This window comes from Aegilops tauschii, chromosome 2 (genome assembly GCF_002575655.3).
Source record: "Aegilops tauschii subsp. strangulata cultivar AL8/78 chromosome 2, Aet v6.0, whole genome shotgun sequence".
Lineage (NCBI taxonomy): Eukaryota > Viridiplantae > Streptophyta > Magnoliopsida > Poales > Poaceae > Aegilops > Aegilops tauschii.
In genome coordinates this window covers 331686755-331703562 of record NC_053036.3, presented here as the reverse complement: position 1 = coordinate 331703562, position 16808 = coordinate 331686755, and the positions used below count along the sequence as shown (strand labels likewise).

At 42.2% G+C, this 16808-nt stretch overlaps 2 long non-coding RNA genes across 13 annotated transcripts; both read right to left on the bottom strand.

Annotated features, from left to right (window-relative positions):
• Positions 1-274: 274 nt before the first annotated feature.
• On the bottom strand, positions 275-3274 carry LOC109756252 (uncharacterized). Of its 2 annotated transcripts, none has more exons than XR_002231194.4 (6): positions 2274-3274; positions 2163-2195; positions 1721-2063; positions 1408-1442; positions 1233-1336; positions 275-529 (listed from the first exon to the last, which is right to left on the bottom strand). It is a non-coding gene; the product is annotated as an uncharacterized lncRNA (long non-coding RNA). The 2 variants fall into 2 exon arrangements; XR_002231193.4 differs by having other exon boundaries at positions 1301-1336.
• Positions 3275-8750: 5476 nt separating this feature from the next.
• Positions 8751-16336, bottom strand: LOC109756253 (uncharacterized). 11 transcript variants are annotated; one of them, XR_012202625.1, is made up of 8 exons: positions 14415-16336; positions 14004-14179; positions 11452-13549; positions 11213-11287; positions 9841-11016; positions 9586-9681; positions 9146-9468; positions 8751-9067 (listed from the first exon to the last, which is right to left on the bottom strand). It is a non-coding gene; the product is annotated as an uncharacterized lncRNA (long non-coding RNA). The 11 variants fall into 11 exon arrangements; XR_012202623.1 differs by having other exon boundaries at positions 8751-9468; XR_012202617.1 differs by having other exon boundaries at positions 9146-11016.
• Between the last annotated feature and the right edge of the window lie 472 nt (positions 16337-16808).

Here is a 16808-nt window from a genome sequence, read left to right as displayed (position 1 = left end):
AATTCAAAATCGGATAGCAAAAAAGCTGTTTGATAGCCAAATGCATATAGTTAAAATTATATCCTTCAAACTGAAACTAATAACTTTCACACCGAAGGAATGTAACGAAGAAATTTGAACAGAAAATAATAACTTTCACACTGGAGGAATGTTTAACCATCAGTCTTGAAACAAAAGGATTATATCCTTCAAACTGTAGCTAATATGGTACACATCTTGCTAGCAGGAGCAAGATCAAATTTTGAGCTAACATAGAACTATGCTGTAAAATTAATGATGCAATACAAAAAACAAGTGTCAGCTTGGTATCTTTATGCATCTTGCTAGCAAGTTCAGGATCAAGTTGTAACTCTTGACAGAGATTTTGGAGGAATGATGCTTTGTTAGGAGCAACAACCAAATCAGTACTAAAGGATTTTATAAGCTTATTTCTGTATGCTCGAGATTCGATATCTGAGGTGATTGCTTGTGCTTCATGCTTCCCTAATCCAAATATATTTCTTAGATCATTCAAAGGAATAACCTACAACTTTAATCACAAAAATATTTATGTTAAGATAATAATGAGTATTTAGAGTCTCACAGTCAACCCAACTTATGAACTCTTAAAATAATAGGGCAACTCACAGCTCATACACCGTTGAAAAACATATGGCAATTTGTGGTGATAGACATGTGTACTATGACAGAAATAAAAAGAGTTGACCAGCCCTAGGAAAGCATTTTATGCAAATATTGCAGGTGATTGTAAGAAAATGTCGCTAATCTTTACATACTCATTCATTTTAAACATGCAAAACTGCAGCTCCATCAGAGAGGTGATTTAGTAAAGGAAGCTATCAAATATTAAATGTGCTCTCTCTCTATCTCTCCATCTCCCTCCCTCCCGGATAACCGTGGATATTCATTTATTTAAGTGATCATCAAAATATTCTAATTTGACTGTATAAGAATAGTGTAGTTCATTTGGATGTAAAAACATTGATGGAAGAAAGGAGTCATACAAAAACAAATTAACGCATCTATGAATAGACCCTGAATCAATTGTTCAAATACATGAATGATAATCCTGTCCATCACTGACTCGTTGAGAGTAGATGATAGTAGCAAGAAGAATTCTACACTATTTTTCCACAAAAAGGCAAACATGATGCTCATAATGATTGCAGCAAACACTTTCGACTACGAAATGATATACACAGGAAAACCTTTGGCAAGATAGTTATGCATACCAACAAACTATTAGTTGTGTATCATAGAATTAAACCTCGATGGAATAGCCATGTCAAGAAACAATTACCAGGTGTACTAATTTTCCTTAGAATACAGATATGCCCTGCAGTAATGAAGAACAAAGCTGAAATTAGCAATCAGTTAGTGCATCTATAAAAAAAAGTAGCTGATTACCTTAATGGTATGAGGTTCAGAATACTGGTCCTGGTCTGTTTATACAAGAAGTGGAAAGAATGGAATAATTAGTAAAAATATTAGCTCTGAAATAACACAATTAGATACGAAGTGCAGATGCAATCATCAATTTTTCACAAGACAATACGCTTGCTAACACCATACTGTTGTAACAAATACATGAAAATATTGACTAATTATCAAAAGCGCAGAAGCATTGGCAATATAGATGTATACACTTGGTACGTAACGCCAATATCAAGAAGTGATATTTAGTAGATATAAGATATACCCATGCCACAAATGATGTTACCTCGTGTTGGAAGGTTGTCAAGTAGAATTAGATGGATTCCTTATTTTTTTTATAGAACTCTGCCTCTGTGTGTCACTTTGGTGTGTGCCGACCCCAATCTCATCGTTCATGACCAGGCCACATGCCCTTGCCTACCAGTGGCGGCTCAGTGCCGACGCCACATCCTTGATATTCTCCGGTGGCACAAGCGGGGGAGATAAGAAGAGGATATAATAATGCGTGCAGACAAAGACCGATATGGCCCACTCAGCATGGATTAGCTCCTGTACGACATGAACATTGGGGAGCTCGGCCTGGGCGCTCTCCACTCGCTACTGCAGGCCTTAGTGCCACCGTTATCCACCTGCAACATCCATCCATCAGTGCATCATATGTTTGATTAAATGCCCAAACAGAAACAGGGAAAGAGAATATTAAGGAAGGGTTACTCAATCCAGCTTACGTAGTATTCTCCAACGCTACATGTAGATATAACCTGATAGAAGCTACATGTAGATATAAGAATGTCTTGATGAATAAAAAATTATTATGAAATCTTGGACGGAGATGGCACCTGAGTCGGCGGCGTCGAGGAGAGTAGGACCTGAGTCGGCGGTGTCCAGGAGAGTAGCACCTATGTTCAGAATCACAAAGGACGCTGTCAAGCCAGCGAGGTCAACAATCGGCGAGGTCAGGGTAGTGGCAATAGCACCGCGAGAGTCTTCACTCGAAGTAAATGTTCCGAGTGTCTTCAAGGTTGATCCATTGCAAACTTCTTCACCCATGACATGGTCATCCCATGTGTTGATAAATAGGTGTTAGTCACAAACATTATACTCTGGGTGAATAATCAATGGGTGAATAATCAGTGGTCTCTACAGTAAAGAAAACACAAGTATATAATATAACAACTATCAATTACGGGAGATGTTCTCTCGCTTCAGGCAATAATGAATAGCAAGCAATTAGTAATACTCTCCAAGCTTCAGGCAATGATGGTGCTCACCGGTGAGGCGTTTGGATTTGGTTGTGCTCCAACAATTCCTCCCATGTTGGTCAGATCTGAAGATTGGGGAGCGGCTGGCGTCCCATACGCATGGAGCTCCTCTCCTTGGCATGCTCGTTCATTGTACGGGGGTGGGGGCAGCAAGCTCTGTGCTTGGAGGGAGAGGTGTGGCTGCTGAGGCAGGATGTGCCCTGAGCAGAACGGGACGTGCGCGAGTCAAGGCCAGCGAGATGTTGAACCCCATGGCGCCCAGCGCCGCCCGCTCAGGCCGCCATCGTCTCCCCCTGTTCCCAGCCGCCTCCGTGCTCGTGCCCTGTAGCGGCGGTGGCACCACACTATCCCAGCCGCCTCCATGCTCGTGCCCCGTAGCGGCGGCGGCGGTGCCGCCGATTTCACCTTATCCTCTCCGGCTCCTTTTTTTGTTGCAAATCTCCGGCTCCCAAACGAATTGTTTCTTTTTTCTAGAGGAAACCAGACAAAGCGGGGAGAGAAACTTGGGTCTACGAAGGTGGCAGTGCAGGCCGACGATGTGTGCCCGAAGCCGGCAGTGCAGCCGACGATGTGTGCCCGAAGCCCATGCCGCTTACGAACGTCAAAAAGAACAAGAAAAACGAAACATACTAAATTTTTTTAGCGCACGAACGACGGATAAAAATTTCATGTAAATAGTACCACCTCGAATAGCAAAAATAATATAGGTGAAAAAACTGAAAGCGTAAATTCACGGGAAGAAGCGTATTGTGACGGTGAACCCACGGAGTCAATCTGTGCTTAATTATTATTACTAGCAAAAATGCCCGTGCGTTGCAACGGAAGAAAAAAATTCTTCCATGTTATCTGGTGTGTTCGTGCGTTGTCATGGGAGCACACTCACATATGTGATGCTATCAAGATTCGTCTTAAACAAAAACTAAATTATCCATTTTCTAAAGTATCATACATGCACAATACATGCATTTGCCTACATAAAGAAATGCATAGTTGAATGATCATACATTGCTATATGGAGGAAAAAAATCAACTGATCGCAACTTTCTCATTTCTCAATTAAACCTAGGCACCATGACCACCCTGAACTCTGTTGTTGTCCAAAAAAAACATAAATCTACTTTAGTCACGGTCAACGCGGGACAAAAGTCTCTGATGAAAAAAAAACTATGGATGAAACGTACTTTGGGACGGTATTTTGGCAAAGAGTATGTATTCCATTCTTGACAACCTAAATTTTTCCACAGCCCCTTAGGTATTTCTGGAAACATCATACTTTAAAGTAAATAACTGAGAGCATTGTTGCCATGGTTAGAAATTAAATTAGGTTAAATTAGCAATGAAGTGTGCAACAAGCCAGACAAAATCCGAGTTTATACATTTTCTTGAGGGATATCTGAGACACAAGCATTGTGATCTACTCATATATGAGTAGGCGTGATCAACATATATATCTCATCAAAGGACCGTTCGGACCACAAAGCCCACCCGGCTTGAGGTGACGGACCTAGGCGGACCTAGCTCTCCCTTCCTTTCTTCTCGCGCTCGATAGCTCCATGAGATCGAACAGGTGAGCAGCTTATCTCAGCATCTATCTCGTCACAGGAGGACACCGGCCGCAGCAGAGCAACCTCGAGGCACCACCACGTCCGATGCCTCGGCGACCCGACCCCGCCAGCCGCCGCACCCTTCTCTGCCTCGAGCCCCCCCGTCCTCCGCGGGTCTCCTCTGTCTGGCCATGGACACCGACCTCGTCCCCTGCCTTCTCTCGAGCTCGACCAAGCCGCAGCCATGGCGCCGCCGAGCATAGAGCCCTGTATTTGACCTCCTGCTGCATCATTGGGCCCAGCTAGCTGCCTTCCCGTTTTCTGCCCTCCCTTCGGCTTCCTGCAGCAAAGACCACCTCTCTCTCCAGAGTGCTCCCGCTGGCCTTAAACTCCTCCCTTCCCATGGACGCAAACCAGCCCCTTCTTCTTCTCCGATTCCTTAGTATGAGCCGGTTTTTAATCGGGTCTCTCTTGTGTTAATTTCATAATTTTCTTTCCATGAAGAAGCAGACAAACTCCTCATTAATTCTATGAGCGGCTTATTGTTATCAACTCATAGATGTATTTAAATTGGTGAGATTTTGCTAAAGAAAGCGAGGTGGGACTATCTAATATCGACCAATCTTACTTTAATTCAAGGACATACGCTTGGTCAGTTGGACTGCTCCTTAATCCTTATACATCGAACAGGAGGTCGGGAGTTCGACTCCCTGTAGTTGCTTCATTATTTTTTCCACCTCCACCGGACTACACGGTTTTGCTGTTTGGTGGGCTGAGGGCCGAGGCCCAGATGGCCGAGAGATCATCTGGTAAAACTCAGGATGTATCAGGGAGAAGTCCAACTCACGTAAAACAACAGCAACCTAAATTAGTACCACCTTGTTTATATTACGATTTTGTCCATACAAATCGTAAAAGCGTATTATGACATGAGAAGAAAGCGTATTGTGACGGTGAACCCGACAAAGTCAATCCGTGCTTTATTATTAGGGAGACTAGCAAAAGTGCCCGTGCGTTGCAACGGGAGAAACAAATTATCACCCCTAGTGCTTCCCTCCTTGTTGCCACTTCTTTTCTTTATTATCATGTCAGTCACGATGTTCACTACACAGCGAACGTTCCACCTGAGCTTGGAACCAATACAAAATTGCATCGCCTGCATGGAAAGACCAGCGAACGGACGCGTTTGAGATCCCGGGCACATCTGCGCCTTGTGTTTGTGTTATCCGGATTTACGTGGTAATAGTTAAGTACCAGTCCGTGAAGGACACAAACAACCATCAAATTTAACTTTAGTTTAAAACGATCAACACCTTTTTTTTGCGGGCTAACACGATCAACACAAAAAACTGTGCAGGTTGTGAGTTAGAGGTCAACGATTTTTGCCTCATATCCTAGACGGGATGGCGGGTTTGATTTGTTGGGCCGGGTTGCACGGATAGGTTGGCAGGGCACTGTGTTTTCTATTGGTGGAATGCTACACGGACCAACGGGGCAGAGGCCAAGTGGCCCAGGACAGATGATCGGTAGAATAGCCTAGCTCAATATGAAAAATGCCATGGACATACGAAATGGGAGGACCAATAAGATTATACCTCCATTTATATAAATATAAAAAATAGTACATATGCCCATGGGTTACAACAGTTGAAACAATTGACATAAATTTAGCGGGGACTGTATGCGCAAATATAACGTTCAATGTGTTATAAATTTGGCGCAAATTTAGTAAGGATTATAAGTGTAAGGAAAACATGTCACACTCTGTTGCAACGAAAGAAAAAATGGCATGAATTTAGTGAGTATCAAGCACGAAAAAGACGCCACATCGTTTTATTCATAAGATATGAATGGGGCACTACACGCCTGCCATTGATATCCGCACCTCCTTCAAAAAAATCTGTAATTGCCATCTATTTACTTCCTTTCTCTTTTCTTCTTTATTTATCATGCAATTAGTGTCTATTTTATTTATCTTTGTTTCCTTATATCATGCATGTGAGGAATCCAAATTGCCGGCCTATTAATTACTCATGCGATTAATATGGTGCTCACAATAATTACAGTCTATTTCCTTTCTCCTTCCTTTTTTATTTCTCATGGCAAAATATCTATTTCCTTTCTTGCCGACTCTACATAATTACCGTCTATTTCCTTCCTCTCTCTTTTCTTTCTCCTTCCTTCTTTATTTCTCATGTAATTAGCAATTAATGTCTATTTCTTTTCTTGCTGGCCTAATTATGCATAATAGCTATTGCTCTCCCCTTCATTTGTTTCGTTAAGGACAATTCTTATTCATGCCATATTCTTTGCTTAATTTCCGAAGCAGTAGCTTGCTCCCCAATGTTTGTACCGTCGGTCGCAGCAGTCGGCCGGCCTAGCACGCCCGGACCCATTGTTTCGGCCCGAGTACGCATGGTCTTCTATTCTTGAAAGGCCAGATGCCACCAGACGCCAACGTTAGCACACTCACGAGTCTAGCCTATTCGGTATGATGCGTTTGCACACACCTAGCAGACCAAGGATCGAATCCCTGCGTTGGCCAATTGTTTTCTCTGTTTTTTTTATATTCAAACACACGCACACACAGGATCCGGGTGGGCCAGATCTAAAAAAACGACGTCCAACAAAAGAACTGTTAACTACACATACGAAAAGGCTTATAAATAGTACCACCTCGGATAGCGAAAATAATATAGGTGAAAAACTGAAAGCGTAAATTCACAGGAAGAAAGCGTATTGTGACGGTGAACCCGACAAAGTCAATCCGTACTTTATTATTAGGGAGAGATAGCAAAAATGCCCGTGCGTTGCAACGGGAGAATGCAAGGTGCGAGAATCAAGCTAGTGGCATAAATATTGTATTGGTGCAAATACTTATCATGTATTTTTTTACCATTAAATCACTATTCTTTCTTAATTACAATATACCATGAATAATATTTGCTCTCCTCCGTAGCTCAGAAATAAATGGTTCAAATTAGCGATTTAGTTCGGAAAATCAGCCAAATAAGTTAATAGTACTCCCTCTGTTTCCTTACGTTTTGGTGGTTCAAATTAAACTACCAAAACGTCATATATTTAACAATGGAGGGAGTACTTCTGAAATTATGTATAGAAAAAATTGCGCCCTTGTTGACATGTTTGTTACCACAAATTATTTTACAATGTAAGATTATACAAACAACAATATATGTCCCAGTCTTTTTCCAACACATGACAGAGTAGAGGCCATGTACACATTGTTAAAGAATGAGAATATCAGACTTATATATGGTTGGATGGATTGTACCTACAAAAATTCCCTACAAATAAACATATCTTCTTTGCTGAATGTAACTTCACCAATCAAACCTGAAGAATCCCAGAAAAAATCAATCATAGACTTCACATGGAATCAAACTTTTTTTCGAAACGGAGGCATAAGATTTCCCTCATCTATTAAATAAGGATAGAATAGAGTTAGAGTTTTACAGGACACCCCATACAAGCGACATGACAATTACTCACACAAAATGATAGTCCCTAGTTTCTTTGCGCCGGCAGTAATCCATAACTTTGCCTCTCCAATGATGGTTTGGAGGAGAATAGGTGGTGGCGCAAATTTTTGCCGAAATACCCTAGCATTTCGCTCGTTCCAAATGGTCCAAGAGGTGAGCATGATGAGAGAGGTCATGGCATGCCAATTCGGGTTTCGGTCATCGGTTCGCTTGACCCACCACTTCTTGACGGAGTCATCAAGATGCCATTCGGTAATGTTGACGTGAGGTAGCCCAAACTTCTCGATGATAGATCTCCAAAGCCTAAGTGTGACACGACACTTGAAGAAGAGGTGTGGCCCCGTTTCTTGCTCTCTCTTGCATAGTGGACAAAGACCACAATTGACCCAACCACGCTTCTCCAATCGATCGGCAGATGAATTGATGCCTAAAACTGCTAGAACAAACATGTTCAACTGAATTGTTTTCGGCACTGGATCAACTCATAATCTTACTTATACATTAAAATGTATGATGCTTATAAACCGAGATAATTTTTTAGAGCAGCTAAAAAATAATGTACAGGGACTGCCAGTAGCATAATTGATGGTTACATGAAACATCTAAAATTTTAAGAATCAAACATGATCCAAGGAAGTGACACACATCTGCAAGTATCTAATAATAAAATCCATATGAAAGATAACCTCCACTGATTGAAAAATTGTGAGTTCCACTCCTTTGCTTCAATAGCAACGGCCACTTAGTCCAGCACATCCCCATTGTCATAGATCAGTAGAAGGCAAAAATGGATACACATCTATATGGGCCTACTCCTATCATAGTTTATACATAGCAACAAACTGAGATTACATATGGCTACATAATAAGATTCCTTTGCATCATAGTGTTCTTACTTTGAAATATGGTAGCACCAAATTGGAAGATTCTAATTTGTTAGTTTTGGCACAATGGAAAATTCAATGCATATACCTACTCAACACCAGGATCAAGCAGCAGCACGTTGAGTGAAACTAACAAATTTCAGTCACTGTCTGCTGGATTTTTTTAGCCATAAGAGTAAGGAAAGCATCTGAATAGATCTCAGTATTCAAAATTAAAATTAACAGACCTACAACATGCATGTTTATGTATAACATGTCTGCAAGCAGTATCTTTTTTGAGGATTACATCAAGACTTAGGCCAACGTCAAGGCTGCATTGTTTTCCTTCCAGAGCTGATCATGGAGTTGGTCCGGGACACCATACGCAACCACAAGGTCTCCATGAGCTTTAGCATCATTGGCTAGTTCATGAGCCAGCCCATTGTTTGTCCCTCTTGACAGTTCTGATGTGATAATGCCTAAAAATTACTCAGCGCAGATTTAATATCAACAGTAATTGGGTAGGACAATGATCTGCTTACAGAATCAGCCCCTAGCTCATCTCCCCACTGCGTAGTCGATCTCCACCACCAAGGAGCCTCAAAATACGTTATACAATTCCTTCAATCCAACTGTAATAGCGCTGGCTTCAGCCTCCTTGACAATTATTCATGCATCCAGAAATGCAAACACGCCACCAAGCTCTAGCACCTTCGCCTCCGACATGGCAATCAAGCATACTCGGAGCCCATGCAATGGGCCCCACGATGATCTTGCACCCTTGCGGCTCAACCGGCGACGTCGTCGGCGGGTCCAGGCAGCGGCAGAGCAGGCGTGACACAGATGCCACGAGCTGCTTGGCCGCCTTTCCTCAAAATTCAACACAACAACAAAGAGAACTTGGCTAGAGATTGCACTTGAACACTTAGTTGCAATAGAAATGATTAAAACTTTCAAGAATACAAATTTGGCTGTCCGTTACCGTGGGAGATGCAGTGTATACGACGGCGAAAACAGGCAAGGAAAAAAACAGGAAATGGTTAAATGTGCTTTTACATTCTGACAGCATCCTTTTGCCCTGCATCACATATAGTAATGATGTCACAAGCATGCTCTTGACGAGAACGATTCACATGTGCTGGCGATCTGTAGAGGATGGAGAAAAGAAGGACAGAAGAGGGAGGCTTGTATCTATCAAGCATAAATATTTACTGAATAAAATCGATCTGATCCGTACCAACTTGAGCAGGATTGTCGAATAGCTTCCTCTTATATAGCATCTACATCAGAAAATCCGGCACACCAAATATATACATATGTTCAGAGATGACACAGATATCATTCTGACAATGTAAACCGTAATAAGTTACAACCTCCATTACACATGTAATTTTATCAAATTGACAAGGCAAGTTATAGGAATCGTAGCCTCAAAAATGGTATGTTCCTGTTTGAGATCTTTTATAGAATCAATAAGGTATAACGACATTAGGGATGAAGCATCAAAGATCAATTAATAAAATCAGGGATTAGGGAATCATACTTACCTTGTTAAGAATGATACTGATGGAATTAGTGAAGGGATGTGTGGTACGCAGGCCAATGGACCCGTGCATCCTTGATGCACACATGTACGTACACGAAGGTTGCTGGGTTGATACTTGAAAGGAGATCGATTCATCTGTCAGCCGGACATACACGAACACGATTTTGTTTTGTATCTTTCGGGAAAGGCATCCTTTCTTGACTATGTATCCATTAGTAAATGAAAGTTATTTTCAGATTTTTTAACTTGGAAGATCAATAATTAGTCTCGATCCATATCGAGTATGTAGCAGTCCCCTGTTTTCCTTGAAGAAGCAAGATTGCGATTGCACATTTTTTATACTCAAATAGTCAAATTAATACATTTTGTTAAGAAAAAAATCCTTTAGGTGTGCCTTTTGTTTCTCGAGGGTCCACTGGTTCTGTAGTATTTGTGTCTAATTTTTTCTAGAATTCATTTTTTACTTTTTGTGTGGTGTATACAGTCAAACTAACTAACATATGCGTTCAATAGTGATTAGAAGGCACTTTCAGTCAGTTAGATGGATAAAGATCAAGCTTGGCACCACAAAAATTGAGAGGAGAACTGAATATGAATTATCCTCCATTAATCATTCATATGATCCTTAGATCATCGATCTACCAGTACTGGCAGTACATGAGTCTAAACAACATACATCTTGTGTGAGGCAAAATAAAATAAGTTTCATGAGTATCTTATGGCCATACCTGACACATAACATTATCTCACCAAATTTATCAAATCCATGGGAAGCACATTTGAAGAATAACAGGTTGAGGAAAATAAGTGCCAAACCAAATTCTTCTGAGATACTCAATTTCATGAACACAGCACTCCCACTCCTCCCTATATTTGCAGCAAGCAGTTCATGAGAAAATCAACATGCAGTAAATGAGAGGTAGTTGAAGAAATATATCAATAACTTGCGCTGAATATAGCTATCTGATATGGATGTGTCGATCCAACATGAGTTATCTCTGTCTCATGCACTGACTATTGTGTTATAGTTGAAAAAGTCAATTGTGAACCCCATAAAACTAACCACTTGTCATTGACGGGAGCAACTTGAGGCCAAAGTCGGAATCAGCTCACGTGTTCTAGCAAAGGAAGATGTGATCTGAACAATGGCAGAGAGATCAGTCCTAGATTTTTTCAAGCAGAACAAATACAAAGATTGCAGAAAAAAGGTGCAGTACTTTCTGACCAGACCAAGAAGAACATTACTTTTTATGACTGTAGATGAAAATTTTACAGAATAATTTGGCAAAAGCTAGTACATACCTCTGGGGTAGCATGTTCGGCAGGGGATGTTCTTCCGGCTCAGATGTAGTACGCTTGGGCGGCGGATTTTCTTCCGGCGAACTCGGCTGAGACGATCCTGGACGACTCTTCAAAAGTTGCGATATGAAGCGATTTAATGGAGATTCCGGTCGAGGGCTCCTTCTAATGGCAGCCAAGTCCCTCTGAAATCTGGGTCGGGCACGCCATGGATTCGTGTTGCAGCACTTATCCTGGGGGAACACGGACTCCGATCCAAATCGGAGACATACGGCAGCAGGAGGTTGAAGATCGTGGTGGTGCGGGAGAAGATTGAGATGCATAGGGAGGGGAACGAGAGCAGGGCGGCGGCGCCGCCAGAGAGGAACGGGCGCGCGGCGGCGGCGGCGCTACCGTACGCATTGAGGAGCCCGTGCTCCTGTGTCCTACACGTATTGTTTTTCTGCAGGCCCATTAAAAAAGGCCCAATCTGGAACGAAACACAAACTTTGCGGGTTAATTACCTAAAATTACAGGAGGGTTAGATCGAATCAGGTCGAACGGACGGACGAACATGCTATTAGTACCACCTCGTTTATATTACGATTTTGTCCATACAAATCGTAAAAGCGTATTATGACATGAGAAGAAAGCGCATTGTGACGGTGAACCCGACAAAGTCAATCCGTGCTTTATTATTATAAGGGAGAGAATCGTAAAAGCGTATTATGACATGAGAAGAAAGCGCATTGTGACGGTGAACCCGACAAAGTCAATCCGTGCTTTATTATTATATATATATATATATATATAATATATATTATTATATATATATATTTATATATATATATATATATATATATATATATATATATATAGGGAGAGATATACTAGTAAAAATGCCCGTGCGTTGCAACGGGTATAAACAAAAAAATGTATGTGGTGAATTTTTATTGAGCAAAACTGTATTAAAAATACTTAAAAGCACCAAATGTGATTTTTGAAAACAGGTACATATCATTAACGAGTACTTTTGAGTATTTTGCAATAGGAGAGGCTTTTGAGTATTTTTGAGTATTTTGCAATAGGAGAGGCAACGGGTATAAGCCTCTCCTGAAAGTCTAAGCCTCTCCTATTGCAAACCCTGAAAGTCTAAGCCTCTCCTATTGCAAAACCATGTAAGTTCAAGTAGGCTTTTCTTTACTTTGCTTGCAGGGGCATCAATAATTTGTTTTTTAACTTGATCTTCCATATCATTATCCAACCTCTCAACCTGTTTGTCTTTGTCTTATTTTTCAGATTTGTTTCGGTGGTTGCAACAACATCACTACTCATTTACCAAAACTGGAGCCTGCTTCTTTGAGCATCGCATTGTTCTCATCTTCTCCTTGACAATGTTGTGCAGCTGCCTGGTTGGATCTAGCCAATTAAGCTCAAAAGTTGATTCTTTCTCTTCATTAGGCCCAGCAGAGTTAGGAAGGAACCCGACCACAGTCTATATCACGTGCTCGTCAAATCAGCAGGGAACTCACCTAGCGACGCCAACCTGAGCCTCTGAATCTCCTGCTCCTTCTCGTCACACATAGGAGGCAAGTAAATAAGCACGAGAAGAGAAGCATCATCTTGGCGAGTAGGCCCCACGCTGACCTCTCTTGTACGTTGCTGAGCAGGCACTTGCCTGTAGATCATGGCATGTAGAGGCGGCAGCGACGACTGCATGTACTGTGGCATCGGGGGTGGGATCGCTCCCTAGTGTTTGATGATTGGCATGCCTAGCACGCGCCTCTGTGTCCGTCGTCTCCAATGATCCTGCCCCTTTGTTGGCTCATGCGCCGCTGTAGTCGGTGTCGACTTGCTTCTCTCGTTATGCTCCTCCAAGGCGGCGCCCTTCTTGGAAGAGACGTAAGTGGCTGCTGCCGCTCGCCTGCACGGCAACCGGACTTTGAGCCTGAGGCGTGCCTGCGTTGCTTGCGACAGAGCTTGGAGACGATGTGTGCCCCTGATGCACCAGAATGTTGTCGTTGTTGTTCTCAGGCACCACCAGCTCAGGGATAAGTACGCCTTCAAATTCGAATCTGGCGTCACCGTAAAAGAGGAATATGCTAGAAACTCTCACTTTAGTCTGAAACATTTGACTGTTTATTAGATAATAGGAATATGCAATGTTGAACTGGAATTTAAATGTTTTGGTTGCAAGTTAACTCGGGACCACTCTTGTTGTCAGATATTTGTGATGTGAGCAAAACCATTGTACTACATATATAAATTGCATCAATACAGTTTATTTTACAAAAGCACACAATACAGTAATTTAGGATATAGACCAGAGGTTTCTATATAATCTAAGCATTTAAAAGGAACATATTTTCACTCATGCTGCCATAACAATTTGACAATAAGAACTACATTTTCGGCAATATAATCGAGAAATTATCAATCGCTAAGACCCTAGCTAGAACCCAATAATGATTTATAACAAGGATGGTCAAGCAAGAACAAGATCAACACCATCTTTGAAGTTTCGTCAAGCATGTGATGTACAGCAACCAACAATGGTGGAGCAAAGTGAGTTGTACCTGAATAGTGCCCGACCGAAGCGACTCAGTGTGAGATTTCGTAGCCACAACCATGGCAAGCGTGCACAGCCTCACCATGAGAGAGAGAGAGGGCACCAAAGCCATTTTGGCTCAAATAGGATGAAGGTGTTAGTGGTAGGAGAAGAATATGCCCCCTGGTCGTTGCGTAGACAGCTCTGTGCATGCAAATACAATACAAAAAATTATTGAAATTGTCAGCTGAATAGCAAATTCAGTTAGAATTTCGTGTCAACATAAAACCCCAATTTAATGGGATCAAGAAATCTTCTTTTTACAAAAATAATAAACGTATGCGCTAGAACAATAGTTGTACCTAAATAAAGTTTATAGATGCACATGAATAGATCCACACGAACAGAGCCAAACGAAGGGTCGAGTCAGTAACCTCACCATGATCCCGAGATAATTGCTATCCATCTGGAGGCGACTCCATCATTGCTATGGAGTAGAGCTACAGAACCGCAGAACAATATCTTTCCTCATGAAAACCGGGGTGAGAAGAACATGTAGAGGAGCATCATATCAGGTCACATAAGGTGCGATGTCAGGCACGCCAGCAGCCGGCAATGGCATGGAGAAGAAACATAGCAGAAGCAACTGAGCGAGGATGTAGTGGATCAATGGGAAGGTCAACGCAGCAGCTTGGACCAATTGAATTGATGGCCATTAGATAGGTCGGTGAAAGAGAATTGGGTGGCGCTTGGCTAGGGTCTTTCTTTGCAATGTTCTTCTTCTTCGGGATTGCACTCCATCGCCACACTTCCTCGTGGTCTTCTCCATCCCCCTAGACCCCCCCCCCCCCCCCCCCCCCGCTTCTTCTCACGCCGTCCCGCGGTCTCGTGTCGCTCGATGGCCTCACTGCTCGGTAGCTACTTCACTGTAACAATGGGAACCAATCTTGTTTAGACAGAAGTTTTTGTCAGTGAAAAGTACAAAATGCATGGATCATCATGAAAACGAATAGCAGTACATCATAACCAAGTGAAGAAATAAATAAGTGAAAGGAACTTGCAGAAATCAATTGCTTATGCAAGGATAATCTGCAAAATATGTTTGTTAAGACAAATCTAAAAACCAAACTGCTTGTGTGACTCTAATTACGAATTAAATTGCTGAACCAAATATGTTTGTCAATACAAATCTGAAAACCAAACTGCTTGTGTGACCTTAATACGAATTAAATTGCTGAACCTCAGTATAGTGGAAAATATATTAATAACCTACAGGGTAAGACTTCCAATCCTATTGTTTGCTAGCATGCATAGCAATGTGACTCCCAGCATACACCAACAATGCAAAAAAAATTAGAGCTGGAAAGCATGAATACCTAATACAAAGAACATAATGATGAAAAACTAATCCAAGCTGAACAGAATCAAATCCTACAGCTCATCCATCTTATGAGGAAAGGATTCCTGCTTCCAAAATCTAATTGTCTCTGCAAATTCATATGACCATTATAAGAATAATTAATATATCTCACCATGAGCGCCCAGATCTTATTGGAGCTGCTGTGTCTAGGCATAAAAAGGGCAACACCTAACTGTAACTTCTTTATACGATTGAAGAAAATTTGATATACATTTGTCAAACAATAGGAGCCGGCATACCCATGTGTCTTGAGATTCCACATGATGTAAATTAATTAGCAACCCATTATTCTAGTAACCCAATTAACTCCCACCATCATACAATTTTTTGAATCATATGGAAGGAGAGTTAGTCTCATATGTGGGATTTACCTCAAGGATCTGTGACTGAAACTGGCTAGGACAAACACACAAACACCTTGTGTGCAAACAATAACTGAGGACATCCACAAACACATGTGCGTCTAAATTGAGGTGGAGGGTGGTGCAGAGGGGGCGGAGAGGTCGCGGGAAAGTGCAGCGACGACCGGCCGGTGGTGGCTCTGGTAGAGCGACGAGCGCGAGCCCACCCGGGCGGCATACAACGAGGAGCTCAGGCGCGCGAAGGAAAGGAGGAGATGAAGCAGACTCGTGGTGCAGGGTGCTTCGATCACCTCCGTCATCCATCGGCCGGCGGCCGGCGCGGCACCGGACCAGCTGGCGGTGGCTCTGGTCGAGCGGCGAGCGCGAGCCCTCTTGGGCGGCGTACAACAAGAAGCTCGGGCGTGCGAAGGAAAGGATCAGCTGAGGCAGACCGGTGGTGAAGTGTGGTCCGATCACCGGCATCGGACATCGGCAGGCGGCCGGCGCGGCACCGGATCGACCGTCACGCAGGTCGTGCGCCTCCTGGCGGCTGGGATCAGGAGGAAAGGGAGAGAGAGGAGAGCCCGTGGTCGTGTCTGTTCCTGGGGACGAAACGTTTTTAGTACACATTGGAAAAAGACTGCGGGTTTAATACAAAAAACAGCGGGGAGTTTTTTTAAAAAAATCTACGACGGTGAACCCGACAAAGTCGATCCGTGCTTTATTACAATATATATATATATATATATATATATATATATATATATATATATATATATATATTATTATTATTATTATTAGGGAAAGATAGGGAAAGACTAGATAAAACAATTAGTCCAACAAACGAGGAGCACTTGTGTTTTCACCGGCGTGGCTGGTATTGGATCTCAAAAGGTAGCATCTCGATAGCCCACTTCATGATCTGGCCTGTGGCATCCCTGTTATTGATGATATCCCCTAGGGAACCTAACTTGTTGACATTTGCTAAAGGTGCAATGTTAGGCTCACTGTATGGAAGTTTGTAGCAAGCAATAGAAGTCTTCCCATAATGAGAAACCAAAGTATCAATCAC